The following is a 21,251-nucleotide window of genomic DNA, read 5'->3' on the forward strand; positions in this document are numbered from 1 at the left end:
GTTTCATTAACACATCTTGGCAAATAAGATCTTTACTAAACCTGGTCTTATCTGTGTGGCAGGAAACACCCACAGGAATGCCATTCAGCCGCAAGGACGACATGTAAAATCCTCCCCCCAAAAAAGTGTGTGGGTGGGAAGCCAAAAGTGTTTTTGCTGTGTGCTGGAAGCAAAAAGTAACAGCTCGTAGACCACAGATGAAAGTAGGGCTGCTAATTGACTGCAGTTGTGTGATATTAGCGATGACGATGTCACTACATCCATTCAAGATTCTCAATAACATACTTTACTGTGGAAAACCCTGTTCTAAAAAATGGTATAAGATATACAGTATGTAAAATAAAATAACAATTAAAAATATAAATGAATATAATATCATAAAAGTTAGCATTTAAAAATAAAGATAAAAAGGTTTGGAAAAAAAGCACCACCACTTGTCGCCAAAAGTCAGCTAGCATCGACTCCAGCTCAACTGTGACCGTGATGAAGACACGTTTATAGAAAATGGCTGGATGTTTGTAATTTTCCCATTCCCGAATGCCCTATGAGGAAGCGGCGGTTGCAATTCTGACTTGTGTCATTCGAGACCTCTATTAAGGGATTTTCTAAATTGCCCAAAAAACATGGACGTGTTTGTCGTTAAACAGTCGCCATATTGATGCTGACAAGGGGATTTGCTTTGCCGACACGCATTCTTTTCATCGGGCTATGTTTTATAAAGTGCGGAAGCTTATCAGTTGACGTCTAAATGGAGGCTGAGAACGCTTGCGTTGTAACAGTGTTTAATAGTCTGCGGTGTAAACGTTTTGGTCGGCTTCTCATCTTGTCATCGTCTTGGCTCATTTGCTTCTACAGTACATTGGCCATTCAATGCAGTGCTTGGAGTTCATGTGCACTTCCTGTGGAATGTTCTTCATATTGTTGATGCTGCGTCTGCACTACGCGGTGGCTAACACCGTTCACTTAGGTTGTTAAAATGTTATTTGCCAACTAATTTAAATTTAGTGTTACCGTAATTGCAGCAACATGTTAGTAAATCATGCTAATGTTAAAAGGTGTTGCTCAAGCATCTGTTAGCTGCTATGCTGGATAATATATGTGAGAGGGTTGGATTGGTTTGTATGACACACTATTACGACTGAAAACAAAGAAAAACTATGAAAAATAGAAGAGAAAACTTGCCTAAAATCTACCCAAGATCAGAGCCAATAACCGTAATGATGTACCGTAATTTCTCCTGAGTCATGTTGCTCAGTTTTGTTTCTCTTCTAGATGGCTAAAAAGTGACAGGGTTGCAATTATGTTGAGAGACACAACTTCAGAACTTAATAATAATAATAAGGAAGAGCATATCACCAACATTGAAAATCTGATTTCAGATTTATTTTATCTTATAGTGTGACTCTCTTTTCCCAGTAAGTACAGCATACTGGAACTAGGGTGTTTTTTTTTAATACAAATTTCCACTTGCCGCCGTTGCAACAGAACTCCATCGTAAATCGTGGACCCCCTATAGGAACAAAGGATCAGGACACTTCATGATTGAACTCGACAAAGCCTGCCTAAGGCCTCAAATGTTTCCCTTTGTTTAACACGTTCATTGACCCTAATGAGTGCAAGTGGTTTAGAAATGGTTAGATTGATGCCTCGTGTATTGCAAGTAATCACAACAAAGCCAGACAAAATTCACAGACTGAACAAGAGAGACCACCGTGCTTGAAGCTTTAATTAGTCATTACGGGTTGTGTTTACGCTGCGGGAAAGTCTGATATGTTGCGTTCAATGTGGCAAATGCTTGCACTCATTTTGTCTACACCCGAGGCTAATGTTTCATGGAGAACAAAAAAAACGGCCTCTGTGTGTATTTGCATTGGAAATGCGGCTGCTGATAGCTTGCGCCACATCCTGCCATCTTCCCTTCGTTTATAAAGTCCATCAACAAACAAAGAACTCACCATCATTCAAACATGATCAGATTTTCCTGCAAATCTGACTGTCCGGATATCCCATAGAGCAGATGGATGGATTTCAAAAGTCTTTTCTCATTTCCTGAGCTTAGATTATGTTTGTACAAGATCTTCAACATCTTTCAATTTTTACATGAAAAATATCTTTCATCTTTTTTTGAGGACTTGTCCTCAAAGGGCCCAAAATGCACTTCCGGGTCAAATATTCGGGTTGTAAGAGGGTTGTTGCCTGCATGTAAACGTATTGGGTGTTTTCTGGATTTTCAAACAATCCAGAGAACTGTCTGTGTTCCCACCTTGGTCTTAGAAGGGTCATGGGGGATGTCGAACCAGTGGAAGTTTAAAGCCGCACAAGATTGATCATAGACAGTACATTTAAAGAACAGAAGACATACAGAGGTGAAAGGCTGCCTTGACCAAAAATTAAAATTGGTGTCTTTTATCGGATTTGAGTCAAGTCATGTGACTCAAACCCCCCACCTCTGCCTGTATGCCTTTAAACCGTTTGACCCCTTAGTTAAGAATGTCATGTGTGGACATAAGTGTGCGACCTTGACTCCATACAGCATCTCCAATCAAACTTTGATCCATGTCAGTGGACCGGTAACCTGCCCGCTGTCTGGACGGCGGTGACGCCACTCTCGGCTATTTTCAGCGAGTCCCCTTGACACCATCTCAGTCTCTCTCTTGTGTTTGGATAAACCAGTTCACAACACTGCACACCCTCCACTTTGTATCCTCGCCACCTGTTGGAGGTGTCGGTCTACTTGCTAACGGTCTTTCAGTATTACACCTCGTATCTCAACTCCTTTGAGGGACATTGTCTTGGGCAGTGGTGCGAAGTTCCGTGCATTAGTTGTTTTTCTGTGGACTTTTTTTTTTTTTTACCCGTTACATTTGAAAACAGTTTTTACTTTTGTTGTAAAGTACATTTATTGTAAGAAAAGTATAAACTTTTTAATTTATTTTGTTTTGGGGGAGTTCGTACAGGAGTTAAATCCGTACTTTTTTTACACAATTATCTGTGCTTATTAATCCACAGTATGAGTACTTCTACTACCTTTGCCAATAAGTCTTGCTACTGCAGTTGCAACAATAGAATGTTGTATAATCAGGTGAAGACTTGCACAGGGTCTCTGGAGAGCAGAATCAAACTGGCCGTGTGGTAAATCCTTCCCTTTTATGTAAAACTACCTCTGTTTTGGAGCATCTGGTTGTCGTTACTGCTTGTAAATATCCAAGCGTCTCTTACTGGCTGTACCATGAATCATCATTTAATCCGAAGAAAAGAGTCGATTGTTTCAAAAAGGTACTTTATTTGTTGTTGGTGGTAGTATTTTCTTTTAAAGCTTTCTTTAAAATGGCAAAAAACTTCCTTTTAGTTTGGAATGTTTTGCTCAGCAGGGTACGCACGTGCCGATTTTCAACATCTTAACAGATTTTTTAAATCCTCATATGACTTGTGCTACTGTTGTGTACTCAAGAGGGTATCCAAACTAATTACATTCAAAGAAGAACTAGCATTAGGCTACAGGTTGCTACTTAATCGTGTTTTTCTGTAGCACGTCACAATCACTGTGCTGTGTCTCAGCCGAACTTGGTGTTAACCACACACAATGACTAGTTATCGTAACTATTGAGCAGGTTTAACAAATACGATTTCTGAAGCAGATTGAGAAAATCCCTCTTAAAACAACCCAAACATTTGTTTTAAAGAGTGAAAAAAATATTTCAATCTGGACCTTAGACACAAAACAGCATGCAAGGAAAATCCAGTTAAGATAACCAATGTGGAATCAGATTACCGATTTAACTTGAAATCATTCATCACAGCTGAAACAAAGAAGTGTTGACGGCCATTATATTTTAAAGTTTGTTGTCTTTGGCATTTCTTTGGCATGCAATTCCCTATCAAGGATTGCGTTTGGAAAGTAATGAAAGACACTGGCCCATGCCACCTGCGTCTTCTCGGTTCCACAACTGTCGGGTCATCTGACACCTGTCAAAATGCAAGATTGATGTCTCTCGCTTGTCCTCTTTGTTGTCATCACAAGAGGGGGGGGGGGGGGTTACGGAGATGAGCACGCACGCAAAGACAGCTGCCCCGTGGCTCCAAAGAGCCTCCGTGACCACACAACCCACGCACACCCTGGCTAAAGTCCGTTATCACCTTCTTCATATTTCGGCCAAGGGCTTGGATCGCACCCTCACTCGTCAAAACTCACGCGTCGGTATGAAAAATTTGGGAAACTGAAGACGGCTCCCAACAAAGCCGCGATTATGAGCAAAGCCATTTTGATTAGTGGGCAAATGAGGAGATAAAAGTAGAGCGTGGCTTTACGAGTGTGCAATTCCTTAAAACCAAATAGTGAGGACCCTCTGTCCCAAACATGCATTTGGCATGTCCAGTATCATTTGCACTTTCGCCGCCTATGTTCATGAACGGGTGTCCTCATGATGAATCTATTGTGACAGTTTAAACTGAAGGAATTGGTTTTAACGACATATTTTTTATTGAAGGCTGTCAACTTATTACTTACCCCACAGGGATCAGTATTCAAACCTTTGCTAGGACTAACTAATAAAATGTTACATCACAGGCCTTTTTTCCCCCCCATGTCTCCCTCCTCCAACACACCTGAATCTTATAATCGGGATCAGCATCAGGCTTCTGTAGAGCTTGCTGATGCGCCGATCATTTGATTCAGCTGTGTTGGAGGAAGGAGACGTGGGAAACAGGTTGGATAGGGCACTAGAGGATCGGACTTGGAGATCCCTGGTCTAGGTGGAATATATTTAATATATAGTCATCTCATTTTAATGTATTGCCAGTAACTCCCGGTTTTGGAGCTTGGATGTTCAGTGTGAAAGGGTCTAGAGCAGGGGTGGGCACACTCGGTCCTCGAGGGCCGGAGTCCTGCAGGTTTTGGATTTTTCCCTTCTCCCCTTAGCATTTAGTCCAAGTGTGACCGTTAATGCCACGTTAGTCCGAAGCTCTTACATACTGCATTACGCCTGTTCTGTACAATCTCTCATTCTCTCCTCCGTCTCTATGAAGGCCGCAGTTGGTTTAGCTCCCCGAGTCCTTGCCAAAATATTCCCCGTAAGGGAGAAATACTGCAATCCCTAGCCTTTCCCTCGGAATTGTTTTTCCTCACTGGCCTTGGCCTTCCGCTTTCAACTGAGTTTGAGTCCTAAGCCCCCCTACTTAAGAGTCTCTGCCAACTGCCCACATCTAAATCGAGTGCCACTGTGTCAAGTCTCATAATACAAGAACAGGGGTGGTCAGTCAGAGTACATCAAGTGGGAGAATTGTTTCCCAAAGATCTCCATAGTGGAAGTTCTATTGAATGAGGACCTTGGAGACTTGTTAATGGGAATAACTAAGCTTGCAGTGCAAAGCCAAATGTGTGACCCTGAGCCCACTGGAGCAAAAGGCTAAGTTCGCGTGGCTGCCATTTTCCTCATAACCCCGTCAGATTTACAACCGATTCATCCAGAGGCCAGGCAGCAGGTGCGATTGGTAGAGAACCTACCAATGCCACTCATCGCCTAACAAACGAACTGCACTAAGTAGAGGTCATGAAGGCCACGCTACACCTTTTGCGGCATCTTCCCAAACATGTCCCGAGCCGTGCAACCGGATCCCGTTGGCCCAGTGGCTGCTTGTCATTTGCAGCCTCTCAGGTTTTGGATTTAGGATTTAATGAGGCTGTAGAGGAATGTAGAGACTGGCTGTCTGGGCTTGGGTTAGGAGGTGTTTATAACAAAATTTCATTCATGATATTTGGAAGAATTAGTTTAAGAGTGAAATTGGTCACTGCAAGAGTTGTGACATCATCCAGCCATCCAGTTATTACGAATTATGAAAAAATAGGTGTTAGAGGAATGTCCTTTCTTTGTCTTTCCCGAGTATTCATTGTTTTTCACTCTTGAACCCATCTCAAGCGACGTTGGCAGTATTTCAACGTATGTGGACGTGCACAGAAAACTCTGAAACGTGTGTTTGCTCGCATATGTGATACGTTCACGGGAGTCGGTGATGCATGCGGAAAAGCACTTATGCTTCCCATCGCAGCTGCGCCAGACCAATGCTGTTGAAGACAGGCTTCACGACGACAGCTGAGACTGCCACTCTGCTCCCTTGCGATCTGTTACACCAGTAAAAAAAAAAAAAGGAAAAAAAGCAGCACCCATCCCCAGTTGTTTTTGTACGTAAAGTGAAAAGACCCTTCGCGAAATACCAGCATGGGTTACATCAGGCGTAGTCCTTATCTGTGGTCTACCAAGGGTAAAATTAGAGCCTTTGCAAATCCGCTCAACCTTTGCTGTGGGGCTGTCGGTAGTTTAACTTTTACTAAGGCAGCAAACGTACTCACACTATGTACTTATGTAAGATAGATACTTACGTAAAAAGAGAATATGGAGTAGAAGTCAAAGTAAAAAGTACAGACTGTATTTCTGTTTTTATTAGTTAACCTTCCACAGAATCCGAGAAAAAAAAACAAGGATATGAACATTAAAAAGTAACAAAAAATAAGAATATAATTCCCTCCCTCTAGAGGTCCGTAAGTGGTATGACATGTTCTGTTTCTGGTTGGTTCAAAACACATGCACGCACTAAAGAACATCTCGTCTGCCAAGATAGTCTCTGCCAGCTAAATTAAAGAGGTGCTTAAACATTTTATGCCCAAGCAGCTGTGGATTTCTGCAAGTTGACACTCTTCATTTAAGTAGACACGAGCAGTCACACAGTGAACACGTCGCATTTAGACTTTTCATTTCTTCACGCTAACTTGTAGAAATGTCATTGCTCGTCACCGGTAATGAACAGACCACACTGGAAGATTAACTCTCAATTGCCGAGAAGTTAAATCTTGGTATAGGTAGCTTCGGTGCTCGAACGCCCAATTTTATAAGCTTTAAAGCGGTCTAGGAAAATGTTCAGCGTGACTATGTAGACTAGCTAACATAGCTCAGAAGCTAACATAGCAGCTAACGTGTTAATTCTAACCCTTAGTAAAAAATAAGATTAATATATATATATATAATATTGCATGATCACAGTTGCTGTCTTTATTGCGTGCACAGCGAAAGTTGTAATAATTGTGAATTTCAAAGTAGCAGTTTTATGCCCTATGCAGTAAAATTTACTGTTATTTTTACGGTGCTCTCTTTCATCTTTCTTCAAACTTAATATCTAGCAATAAACATATACATATATACTAATGATTAGGCCTATCGGTGTCCTGGAGGTCATATATCCAAACATTAACGTTGAAAATCTGTGAGCTAAAGCTTGCATTTGGCAAGCACTCATTTTATTTTTGTCAAAAGCCTCAAAAGTGTTATCACATTGTAGATTGTTTTATTGGGTTTGGTCATGAAATGTTGTAATGCTAATTGTCAGCGAACAATACACTTTTGTGAGCTGTCATTAATTTTTGCTTGTTTGTTCCCATTGCTTCTCCTCCTTTTTAATCATTACGACCCTCACGAAGGGATTAAAGTGAACCTTTTGTTCAGCTAAATGTGAAGCATATGTCTTCTGTGGAGGTTCATGTTGGGGCACACTACCATGGCCATACCAAGGAAAAACAAAAGCAGAAAACAAACAACAATCAAACCCTTACTGCCGTATAAATAAAGCGGGGAGGCAGGGTAGCCCAAAAATCGTTCTTTGGCATACCACAGTGAGTCACAAAAACACATCAGCTTGCATTTGTATCCTCTGGATAACATGTGCATGGCATCCGTCGAAACCAGTTGATACATGAAGATGCCTGTGTGGGGCTCGCTGCTGTGGGAGCTCTGGTCAACTTTGGGACGTTATACCACCCGCTGACCGAGCGGACTTTTATTTAGATAGACAACATGATCAGGCGGAAGGATGAAAAGGAATCTCGCCATATTTTCTTTAAGGAGGGATATCACACAGTAATGTCTTATTCTTAAGCAAGCAAAGTTTCCTCCCCTGGGACTACATGTTATTAAAAGAAAGAATGTAATCCGTAAAGAATAACACAGTATTGGTACTAAGATATTTTTTCTGCTACCTCTGCTTGAGGTTTTATTTTTCTGAAAAGAGGTAAGAGTGCATTTTCCACCGGTTATTAGTAGCTACTTTAGCTGTGCACAATGTTAGCTTAGCTATGGACACAAGGTATTGATATAAAAGCTTGAGCCAGCACATGCTAGTTCTTTTTTCTTCCTATTCCTATTTTTCCTATTTAGTATGAGCACTATGAAAGTGAAGAGGGAAACTATTTTATGTAAAGAGAGTTTTTATTTTATTTTTTATATACAGTATATTTTTTTTTGCGCCAGTTATCCAAATGGGATTGGTATATAATTGAGAGTAAAAATTCATTCATTTTATGGTCTACTACTCACAGTCTGTCTTCACATAGTAATGTTAAGTACATTCTGTAAGTGCTTTTGCCACCTCTGCATATTTATCTTGCCGGTTCAGCATCCAAACACCACCACAAGAATTCCGTGTTTTTTCAGTCTCACGTTGCCTGTTTCCCTCAGGGCTTCTGCAACATTAGCATGAGGGCCCGCAATTTCTCCTCTGCTACTTTTTGGATGTTATTAAAGGGATACTTGACTCTTTGAGCCATTTTCAGCAGTAAAACGTTCGTATTTTATTTATAGATTATTTTTCATGTAAAATGAATAGCTCTAAAAACGAATGTTTCCACTTGCTGTCGACTGAAGATGACATCACCTGTGCTGAGGAAGTAGGTAACCACCAATCATGGCTCACCTTTTTTCTGGGTTTGGTCAGCAAACTGAAAAATGATTGGTCGTGGAAAATTTGTTTTCAAAGGTATTAATTGCACATGAAAAATAATAAAGTTAACAAATTAATTCTGAACAAAATAGGAACTTTTTACTGCTGAAAATGACTCAATGAGTCAAGTATCCCTTTAAAATTTTAGTCAACGGATAAAGTTAACAAAACAGACTGCTACGTTTGCTTCTCTTGCTTACTAGCTTGTATTTTCACTGATTTGGAGGAATTCAAAACTCTTTTGGTCAGCAAGTGAAGATGTGGACTGCTACGTTAGCTTCATGCGCTAGCCGGGTCTCGCCTTCCCTCACTAAAAATGTTGGTCCTACTCATAATTAAATATGTCATACAATTTTCACTTATATGAATAATACATTTTACTGATCTGTACGTAGGGTGTGTTTCTTTCATCGATGCAAACCACATTTTGAGAAATCAAACACTAAGCCAATGAAGCTTGACAACTTGACTGTTTTTTTCCATCTCAACACAAATCCTCTTGTTGGTCTGTCATCAAAAATCCCCAAATTCAAAACTTTCCTGTTTACGGTGTACTTTACAACTCGTTGGCTGACTAACAAAAGAGTTTCAGTGTTACTCTTCCATTTGCTTTGGCTTTTGCGACCTGATGACCGAACTGAGTCCCATTTGTTTCTGCATCTTCCTCCACATGCACTCGCTCCGTTTCTGCGCAGCCAAAACAGTAAAGCTGGCGGCGTGAAGGCGTGTCAGTAGCTGGCGAATGGAAATCACTTCCTGTGCATGTGCAGAGTCACTGGAACCGAGCGGCCACAAGTCCCCCTCCCGCTACTCCTCACACACACCGTGGGCCAAACAGGATGTTGTGTGATGTGCCAGATTATAACGAGAAGTGCAACCTCACATACAGTAGACGCAGCTGACAAGACCTGTTGACTGACTCGCCCTCACATTTATTACACACAGCCAGCTTTCCGTCTTTCTTCCAGTTTCGGATCACGCTGGAAGAACAGCGGAATATTAGGTGAATCATCCCAAATTAGAGCTGATGATGTAAGCACTTTTTATCTGATTTATTCCTATGACTAATTGTAAGATACTGGAAGAGTCGGACAGACATTGCCAAGAGTGAGATGATGAAACAATCAACAAACGCTCAATTGTAACTTTAATGACAAAGGTTGTAACGTGAAGCTAAAGAAGTGAATGACTGGAAAATGTCAAACTACTGATCTATCAGTAGCTGACAAAGTAAGTAGACCTCTCACATGTGTGAAAATAAATTAGACTTTTCCAACGTAGGCAGTGTGCAGCTTTTTTAACAGTGTCAATTCACTGTCCCTTCAAAATAACTCACAGCTTTTAATGTCCAAACCACTGGCAACAAAAGTGTAAATTTTGTACCAATTTAGATCTGCATGGTTTCATTTTTGCACAGCACACAAAGTACAGTATTGACTATACACTTACCTAAAAAGTAAATATTTAAGCTATTTTCTGTAATGAAAAAACAACAACTTTTTTTTAATGTCATATCTGTTCTTTTTAATCCGAAGTTGGAGTCTCAAATCGCAGGAATCAACTTAAGTCTTAAGTGCCAATTTTTGGACTTGGTTGGCTTGACTTTGACTTGATTTTCATGAGACTCGACTTAACTTGAATTACATGATTTATGGGCCGCATCGGCCGATCTTAATACATCGTCAATATTTTGCAGTACACGTACATTATTTAGAAGCGTGTCTTGAGTGTACTGTATAAAAATGACAAGTCCAGCCTACAAGGATTCTAATTGGCATTGTGACTGCCATGCCAAATGTTTTGACACCAGGCATCCACAGCAATCACCGCCCCTCCTATTCCCCAGCATCGTCTTATAACCATCCCGTTCTGTCATGGCTGCCAGGAACGCAGTGTCAACATAGCCTTACATTCATTATGACTTGACATATGTGACCTACTCCACCCTGTTTTTTTTTTATATCAGAAATGATGCACACTTTGATATTAGCATTTTGTTCCCTTAGTGAACTAAACCGTGACCTTAAAACCAAGCTACATGCCGAAGCATGACTCGTGTTCCATCCCTTGCCAAGGTGTCTTTTGCCATTAGGGCCCGGTCCAGTCAAACATGCGGCAGACCAGTGGCAGCATAACTCATCAAAAGCTATGCGGTCGAGGCATGACAGCTTAATATCACCCAACATTAGTTGTGTTGTCTTGTCGTTTTGTGGTCCGGTCAACGTTCTGCCCGTCAGGCTCCGTTTTTTTTTTTTAGAAGGTGGTGGAAAAATACTTTCCTTTCTGTCTTCATTTAAATTTCTTCTGGCACTTCTGTGAGAGAAAAAAAATGATCTCATTTTAAAACCCATTGAGATGTTTGCCAGGGGAAAAAAGGGTTAGGTTTGAATAGAACTACTGTTCTGCTGTGTTCTGTGTCCTACTAGACTGCTCTGCTGGTCCACTTCTGTGGGTGTTGGTTCCACTCCAGGTTTCGGTTAAGTGGCATTTCCACTCCCAGTTTTTTTTCCCCCCTTCTGGTCTGCAGACACGTGCGCTGGGTGTGTTGACGCTCTTCTTGATGCAAGTAATGTACAGGCGCCATGTTGCTGACCCACATTCTACATCTCTGAGTTCACATGCTCGTCGCGAGGGCTTCCTGCCAGGCAGTGAGAAAGTCAGCATCGCATCCATGACTTAAAGGGGCTCAGGGAGCTGTAAGCTTTCAGGAATAGCTAAAGTGACACTCTACACTGCTGTCAACTTTCTGGGTGCTCTGAAAATCTTTCTTCTCATGATCGAGATAAAATCCTGGAATGATGATGAAATCTAATCGGGGTCTGCGTGTCATAGTTGCAGAATCTCGAGAACTTGATTATTTCCACAAAGTTTCCACTCTATACCTTAGGATTTTTCTTAAGTACTGATTCCAAAGGAGTCCAGTCGATGTTGAACATCACTGGTTAAAATATAGTTCTCAAAGTCATTAAGCAAGACCAGGGACGCAAGTTCTCTCATTTGCTCCCAAAAACATATAAAAACGTTCTATTTTAGATATTGCTATGGTCCCAAAAACGTATTTATATGTTTTGTATGTGTTTTTTTTTTATGCTAGACATACAGAAGGCTTTTATGAAGCCTCTGACCTGAAGAGGTCGCTTAAAGCAGTGGTAGTTATTACAAAAAAATGGCCAGCAGGTGTCAGCAGAGTATGAGATCAACCAGGGCCATGTTGCAACAAGCTCTTTTCCCAAGTGTTTTAAACAGGTTTGTGAATAATGATGAAACTTAGCTATATTTCTAATGCTAATTGCTGCAAAACAGCACAAAAACAGATAAAAATAAACTTTTTTACCTGATGAAAGAAGAGACTATAATCTTTCTTTTACGTATCGGTCCGTTGTGGTAAAGAAGGAGCTGAGTCGAAAGGCAAAGCTCTCGATTTACCGGTTGATCTACGTTCCTACCCTCATCTCTGGTCACGAGCTGTGGGTTGTGACTGAAAGAACAAGATCCTGGATACAAGCGGCCGAAATGAGTTTCCTCCGCAGGGTATCCGGGCTCTCCCTTAGAGATATCATCCCGGAGGGACTCAGTGTCGAGCTGCTACTCCTCCGCATTGAGAGGAACCATTGAGGTGGCTCGGGCATCTGGTTCGGATGCCTCCTGGACGCCTCCCTGGAGAGGTGTTCCGGGCATGTCCCACCAGAGAGAGGCCCCGAGGCAATCCTAGGAAACGCTGGAGAGAGTATGTCTCTCGGTTGGCCCGGGAACGCCTTGGGATCCCGTCGGAGGAGCTGGTTGAAGTGGCTGGGGAAGAGGGAAGTATGGGCTTCCCTGCTAAAGCTGATGCCCCCGCGACCCGACCCCGGATAAGCGGTAGATGATGGATGGGTGGATGAATGCATGGATGGATAGATTCAGCAAATGTCACAGAATCACTAAAACCGTTAGTTGCTATACTTTTATTTTGCAGAAAGCTGTTGGAAGTTTTTTTTGCGAGACTTTCGTCAAGTAAACATGGCCTGATTATTCTCCTCAGGGAAAGCTTTGTTTTGCCAAACAGACAAACAGGATTTTGGTTTTCAGTCCAGAGATTTTAATGATTCCTAAAAGGCTTGGACAAGTGGGACATTCATTCAATACGAGGTCAGTCTTGGGTGTTTTGTGTTTTTTATGACCAGTCCTGACCGGTGGGGATGCTAGAATTAGAAGTCTGGACCTCTTCATCTGAGTTCCCCTCCAAAGGTTTCACTCTTCCCCAAGCGCTCTTCTCTACACAATACTGACTTAGTGCCATTTTCACACCAGATGAGCAACATATGGGGATCTGCTCCTTTTTTTTTTGCTGGGAACACAATATGCTTTTGTGTGCAAAAGTGGCGCAATAACTCACAAATAAACATCAATGCGATGATTTTGGCTAATTTCAAGCAAACGCAGCTAGCATGGGAATGTTTTTTTTTTTCAAAGCTCCTCTGACAGCATGTCACTTGGTTATGATTAGACTTGAGCTGTTTTGTTTATCTCTGTCCAAATTGAAATCAAAACACCATTTGCTTTGTTAGTGTTAACCTGCAATTAAACTCAAGCTACTGGGACACATCTTTTGACTGAGCATTCACAGAAAAAGGCAAGTCAGAAGAATGTCCTGAAACTAACAAGTTTTTTTTGTTTTGTTTTTTTTAAAGAAGAGGAAAGTTATGTCATGAGAAAAAAATATTTTTTGGAGAGAAAAGTAGTTTTATTTTACAAGAAAAATATCACTTTTTTGGTGTTTTTTTTTCTTTCCAAGACATTAGTCTCCAAATAATGTAACAAAATAGTTACAATATTACAAGGAAAATAAAATAAATAATAAATAAATAAATACATTTAAAAATTGAGTTTTTTTTTGTTTAAATAGTCAGATGGTTTTTTTTTAAACAAAAGTCATGATAAATCCAGAAAATTCTATTTTTTGAGAGGTTTTTGTTGAAGGATTAAAAAATAAATAAATCCAAAACTAAAGCACAAATATGTCAAGAAAAGTTGTAACATTACAAAAACAATGTCACAATTACATCCTGCTCAGTGCATCAGTCCCCATGTTTTATGCTTGGTATGACTTTTATTTGCTGTTCTGCATGTCAGTGAATTAAATCAAGTCCAGCGCGACCATCTTGCACTTCTCTGACCACGTTTCCTGGTGCGTGCCAGCCCTCGCCAACTCCTTCCTTATTTGACGAGACGCTACTAAGTCAAGATGTGAACCATTTGTTGTGATTAAATAACGGTGAAACTTGACCTGAGGCCTTACCGTGAGAAATGGGGAATGCGGTCTTAAGATGTGATGATGCACACGGAGATCTTCTTCTTCTGCTGACTTTAAAGTATTAGGGTGCGGGAGGGATCTACTGCCGGTGGGGAATCAAACGCACCCAACATAAGAACGTGACAACATGGGACCGAGGGGACAGGCGCGGATAGATGTAGCGGCCGTGGGTGTAGAGACGGTCCTTCAGTAACCAGAAGGTCGGCTTTTCGATCCCCGCTCTCCCCAAGTCATGTGTCGTCGTGTCCTTGGGCAAGGCACTTCACACACATTGCCTCCAGTGCTACTGTGGAAGGTGCAAATGTTTGGTGGTGGTCGGAGAGGCCGTATAATGTATCCATTCCTTTGTAAAGTTATTTTGAGTGTCTAGAAAAGCGCTATATAGATCTGATGCATTATTATTATTATTATTATTATTATTATTATTATTATTATTATTATTATTCGCATGGAACTTCTACAAAGGACTCAGGGGGAAAAAATCAATATTGCGAGTGAATGATGTCCTGTGGAATTAATTACAAATGTTGCAAGTACAGAATGTGAAGTTGTAATGTTAAAGAAAAAAGTTGCTGAGAATGGGGGGGAAAAAAGGTCTGCTTACTGTATTTGGGACTGGGATTTTTTTTTTTTTTTGGGAAAAAAAAATATTTTTAGAGAATGATGTTTTTTAATTTGTAAAAAAATCAAAATCTTTGAAAAAAGGACTGTACTTTTCAAATTTTTCAAATTCAAGTTGTCCTGTAAAATGCAAACTTCAAAATGCATGTGAATACTATAGAATGCATTAAACAATGTAGAAAATATAGAATCCGAGACCTGACAACCTACAAAAAAAAAAGCTGAATGGAATGGAGGTAAATTTATAATATTTCTTAAGTACAGTACTTTCTGGGCTATAAGGCGCACCTGACTATAAGCCTCGCTAGCTAAATTTGAGGAACACTCGAGTTTGTGACACATATAAGCCGCACCCGACTGTAAGCTGTGTTTTAATGTTACCGCACCGGGTTCCCGCTAATTTGTTTTTCATAACGAGGGCGAAAATTGTCTCGCTCTCGTTCTCTCTTCTACTGTAGTTGGCCTCCCTTGGTTTGTTTGGTTGGTTGTCTGTTATACTGCGTCCAATTGTGATCTGATGGATAAGCCGCACCTTTGTATTAGCCGCAGGGTCGAATGCAAGTGAAAAAAGTAGCGGCTTATAGTCCAAAAATTTTTGTAATTTTCTCAAGTAATTTGGAAATGTTCTCAAAACGTGGAATTCTAACAAAAATGATTTTGGAATTTTCAAAATGTTGAAGTTAGAATGGCTTGAATTGGTTGAAAAATGATGAACATTTACAACTGATTTTAATTTTAATTCTTCAGATGTGGGATTTTGAAGGAAAATTTTAAAATACATTTTAAAGAATTTCTTTAATTTAAATTGTGTTGTTTTTTTTTTCCTTGTGGAACATTTTGTATTTTGGGGGAAAGTGGGAAAATAATTCCCAGGAGGCCTTGAATTAGCAGAATATTTTGAGCTTGGAATCTGTTGTGAATGTGGAAGTACACGGAGAAATGTTCTTCATCGTTCGACCAATTAGCCTAAAGGATGCTTAGTACCTTTGAGATTTGAGTTGATTAGTTGTCCTATATAACAAAAGACACTTTTATTCAATGTAATGGGACATGCCGGAGGACAATTTATAACATCATCCCAAATGCTGTCTGGCAGAAACTAAGAGAGCCGCCGCCACCCTCCACAGGATATACACTAAAGAAGATGGATGACATTTAGAACCTACACTATGACTTCTGTAGCCATGTGGTTACAATAACGATTAAACCTGCAAAGACGGAGGACTCGTTCCAGTTTAGAGAACTGGAAGGAAATCAGGTGCCAAGTAGGGGGTTGCCAATGAATCTCTTTCGGACAAGGTCTTCATCAAGCTCAGACCTTGCGGAGCTGACTTCAAATTAGAGTTTATGTTTCATGGCGAGATATCAAACTTTGCCGTCATACTTTAGCCACACGTACTGACAAAAACCTCAAATCTTTGTAAATCCGTGTCGGTCCTTTTGTTCGGTATGATTGGATCAAATGTGGTTGCAATCAGAGAAGTTTGTCTCATAAGGAGCCCTGGAAAATGACACAAAAATGATCTTTGCGAACCAAAATGGCAGACTTCCTGTGGGTTTTCAGACATGGCTTCTTGAAACTTTTTTGTAGGTCTGGTCAGGATAGACACGTGCATGTATTGAATTTCATGTTACTAAGTTAAACTGGCTCTGGACCTTAATGACTGAGAATTTTTGAAGAAGCCCGAGAAATGGCCAAAAGGACTCTAAATGACCAATTCAAAACAAAATAGAAGACTTCCTGTATCTGTCAGACATGGCTTCTTGAAACTTTTTGGGGGAGTGTCTTCTCATTTTTGTTGTACTGAATTTCATATTGCTAAACTGGATCTGACCAAGAAATGGCCATGATCAGCCCAAAATGGCTGCTTCAAACCAAAATGGTAGATTTACTGTGTCTTTTCAGGCATGGCTTTGGAGACTCTCTTTTTTTTTGGTGGGCTTACTCATGAGCCATGCCTACCAAATTTCATGTTGCTAAGTCAAACCTGCTTTGCGGGCTGAATTATTATTCTGTCCATCTGCTTTTTAATACTCACAACATACAGATGAGATCAGTGTTGTTCCAAGTGGATGCCTTATCCAGAATTCCCTCCGTGTTTGTTTTATTTTATTTTATTTTTTTAAACCTTCCTGTAGACACGCTGTGAGCGGACACACCGATGGCCCAGGGCTTGATTTAATGCACATCGCATCTGGAGCCAATTCCACGACAGCAAAACCTTCAAAGTCTAACGGTACCTTCTGGGATGCTCGGAGACGTCCTATTTGTTCGGATTTAGTTCGGATGAGCTTAAGTCTCGTGAGATTTGCTCCAGTCCAGCAAGATGTACGCCACAGTATGCGTTCGTTCCCTTCTTTCAACCAAGTTGCTTTCAGCTTTCCTCCCTCCCTTCCATTTTATTTTATTTCATTTTTTAACCATGTGTCCAGACGCTGTCAGCAATCTGCCTCCTTTTTTTTTTTTTTTAACTGAAGCGCGAATCTGAGTGAAAAAAACAAAAAAAGTGCCCAGTCAGCACTGAAGCAAAAAAAAAGACCTGGGCGGTCGTCTCACATGTGAGCGTGAATAAACCAGAAAGTGAAAAAAAAAAAAAAAAAAAGCCTCCCAAGGGTACTTTCCACTCGTCGGAGTGACAAGCAGCTGTGTGTGATGTTCCCGTGGGGAAAACCGTTAACACCGTAATTTGTTTTTAGAAGAACGCATCTTTTTTTTTTTTTATTAAGCAAACAAGCCGAGCGAGAGCCAACATGGCGTCATTGCCGCTGGTCTGTCCAGATGCAGGTGTTCATGCAGACATTCTCACCTGGGCCGCTATGTAAATGTGTTGCTTTCAGTCTCACTTTCTGGCTAAAACGTTCCCTCCGCTCCAATGCTTTTACCGTGACTGCGTTGACAACTCGGGGTCTTGATGCTACTTTCAAATACCCCCACACACACACACACCCTCCACAGCCCATCTTTGTCTCGACGAGAGATCATCTTGCCCTCCCCAGTGTCGTAGAACGGCTGTTGTCGCGTGTCATGCAAACACACACTGTAGCCGTTTTTCTTGTATTAGCTTAGCAATTTTTTTTTATAAGCATTGGTTTCTTTTATTTTTATTTATTTCACTAATTTACATGTTTAATTTATTCTAAATAGATAACGTTTTAGAATTTGTTTTGCTAAACAGTTGGTTAATTAACTCATTATATATATATATATATGTTTTTTTTAATTCAATTAGTTAGTGCAGTTACCCGACAGTTCCCCAGCTAGCTAGCTAGCTAGCTAGATGCCCAGCTAGCTAACTGAGCAATACAGTCTCAACATTATATAACGAAGTTCAGGATTTTTAGAGATAGAAAGAGAGAGATTAGATAGAGAAATAATAATAATAATAATAATTATTATCTAGAAACAGGAGCTGTTTGTGTAAAAATTCCAAATATTGTATCACCCACTGCTAATTCTTGTATTTAGTAGAAGTCTTAAAGGTAGGCTGATTTTTACATCCTGTTATGCCCGGCAGTCATTGTGATCACACAACAATCGATATTGTGGAAGAAAAAAAAGAAGAAGATATTTCACAAATTGCCTTTGAAGGCCAGGAAATTCTCAATGTGAGCCCTAAAAATGGCCGCTTCAAGCTAAAATCTCAGACTTCCTGTTTATTGTGGGTCTACTCATGAAATGACTGTCAAATTTCATGTTTCTACATGAAAGTTTTTCGAGTTGTGTGTTTTATGACGCATATTCAAACTTACAAGTGAGAACACGCAAATGCTGCTACACAAGAAGGCTGGAGACCAGCTTTGAAGCTCACAACGCTAAGGCAGATGTGCTAAATACTAAACCCCACCGTGCTGCCCCAAATGAAAGCCATCTAAAAAATAAAAAAAATAAAAGTTCTTCTTGGAGTGTAAATAAAAAGGCTGATTTATGGTTGGCAAAAGTATCTTTTTGTTGTTGTTGTTGCAAATAAGAGTCTTCAAAGTCTCAATCGCAACAGGAAACAGCCGAGTCATCGCGTCTTCATGTGGTCGCCGGGACGCAAAACAAGGTGGCCTCAGTCCAAGAACAAAGAGAATAAAAAAAATATGTGTCTCTCTGAATGACATCTGGAAGGCTCTCTCACAATCGGACAACTCGCGTTACCGCGAGAGATCCCGTTTCCTTGTCCTGGACTGGAACGAGTCCAAAAGCCTGGACTGCCAGTTTAGCTTTAGCGTGTAGCTCGGATTCATGCCGCGTGCTTCTCCCGTGAGCTAAAAATAACCGCCAATGTGAGACTGCAAAATCAAAGCTGCCTGTGATGTTGATCGGCGGCGACGTCTGTGACTCACTGCTGCGTCACCACTCAACCGATGGGAATTGAGAAGATGTGCTTTTTAAATCGTTAAATGTGCACATCCGCTGACTTCTGGATCATTTCGGTCAGGTTCCCTTGAGATTTGTTGCCGTCCCGTCAAGTTTGTTTTAGGATAAGATATCTGCCCAAGCATTCCCACCGTGCTTAGAAATAGCACTAACACAGCAAAATCAAAACACAACAGAAAGCGTTACTTAAATTGGGCTTTTTTTTTTTTTTTTGAAGGTGCTGCTAATCAAGTTTTAGTAAGTAAGGGGTTCTATGGTTCTGGTTTCAAATCTCAGCCGTGGTTTTTGTGTGTGAAGTTTGCGTGGTATTCCAACCAAATTCCAAAAACACCTTAGGGTACTCTAAATTGTCTGTAGGTGTGAAGATCAGCCTGAATACTTAACTCAGTTGCTCCCAAAAACGTATAAATCCGTTCTATAAAAAAAAAAAGTGTCCCAAAGACATACAATATTTATACGTTTTTTGTTTAGTTTTTTTTTTTTTTTTTTTTTAATGCTAGAGCATACAGAAGGCTTTGACGCAGCCTCTCAACTGCACAAAACAGTTGAAGCAGTGGTAGTTATTACACAAATGGGCAGCAGGTGGCAGCAGATTATAAGAGATCAACCAGGGCCATGTTGCAACAAGCTAACTTCCCCACAATTTAAAGCAGATTTATGAATAATGATGAAACTTAGCTATATTCTATTATTTTTTCTTTTTTTTTTTTTTTTAATAAGGAGAGCTCAGTATTCATTCGATTTGACATCATCATTGCTCTCCTTTAAAAAAAAAAAAAAAAAAGTTTTTTCCTCTTTTTTTAAATTTTTTAAATATATATACATATATATATATATATATATATATATATACATATATACACACACACACACATATATATATACATTTTTTTTGTATGTGGGTGAGTGTGTATGTGCGTGCGTGTATTCATCAGTTCCCCTAAAGCCCATTAAAACAAATCCCATACTAATAATAATAATAATAATAATAATATAATAATAAATTGCCAAATGCAGAAACATCAATGTAAGTTATCACGATGTAGTGGCTTAGCTACTTAGCTATATTCTAATGCTAATTGCTGAAAAATGGAAACAGATAGAAATATGCTTTTTTTTTCCTGATGAAAGAAGAGACTCTAATCTTTCTTTTAGTAGGTTCCATGTTTTTTTTTTCATAGCAGTTGAACACAATATTCTGCGGGCCTTGCAAAATCAGTCAAAATCCAGTAAAACGGAAGTGAAGGGGGTTGCTTCAGTGAAAATGGCTGGAATTTAATGAGTTAATTGTGTGTGCCCCAATGCCAATCCCTAAATTTGTTTGACATTCAAGACTTAATTTAAATTTTTTACCCTTCCTTTTAAATCACACGCGCTTTGCGCAGACTCAAGTGGATTTTAAATATTAGCTTGACGTCCAACACATTAAATCCATTTTTGGTAGCGACGTTAGCTTAGCCTGACCTTCTTCTTTTTTTCTTTTTTTAAATAGCACGTAACAAAAGGAATGATAAGAACCAGTCAGAAAACAAACGTCGGCTAATCCAAATAAATCTGCGAGCACGCTTTTATTTTGAAATGCACGTCAGGATGACTCCCCGGGAGTCATCAAAGAGCACTCAGGTTGTGACAATGTCCCGACCCCTGCCCCTCAGCTGCCCGTTCCGAGCCAGCTGCAGCGACCCCCTGGGTGGCACCGGGTCCTCTTTTGAATGGAAATAGCCCCCACGCTCGGACGCCACGCAGCGTTGCCGTGGCCTTTCATTAACGGACTGTCATCGGAGAGCAGTCCCTGCGTGTCGCTGAGCAGATACGCACGGATCAGCGTGAGGGTGAGTGAGTGGTGGTCCGAGGGGGGGGGCCGAGCATGAACACTGAGCAGGTTGGATGCGAGACATTTGATGGCTGGGACATCCTCACACACTCGTATCTTATTGCCGAAGAAATGACTAATTGAACTTCGGTGTTCCGGTGGTGACGAAAGCGCCGACAGCCGTCTAGTTAAAACGGTGAAATATATTTAAAAATACAAATAATACTACTTAATGTTAGTTTGAGTTAAGATTATGGTTATGTTTAGTGTTATAGTTACGTTTATGCTTAGTAAAAAAAAAATGACGGAATTGGAGGCGACGTATTTCCGGGCTCCACTCGCCCGTGGTTGGCAGCGAGACTCTTCTCTGCTGTTGTAGCGCTAGCATAAATGCTAAC

The 21,251-nt window shown here is 40.4% G+C and overlaps 1 long non-coding RNA gene across 3 annotated transcripts in view; it reads left to right on the plus strand.

Annotated features, from left to right (window-relative positions):
• Nucleotides 1–21,251, plus strand: part of LOC144057315 (uncharacterized) — a 58,394-nt gene that overhangs the window by 30,145 nt on the left and 6,998 nt on the right. The gene's annotated exons all lie outside the window — the stretch shown is intronic.

The sequence above is a fragment of the Vanacampus margaritifer genome, chromosome 9 (genome assembly GCF_051991255.1).
Source record: "Vanacampus margaritifer isolate UIUO_Vmar chromosome 9, RoL_Vmar_1.0, whole genome shotgun sequence".
Classification (NCBI taxonomy): domain Eukaryota; kingdom Metazoa; phylum Chordata; class Actinopteri; order Syngnathiformes; family Syngnathidae; genus Vanacampus; species Vanacampus margaritifer.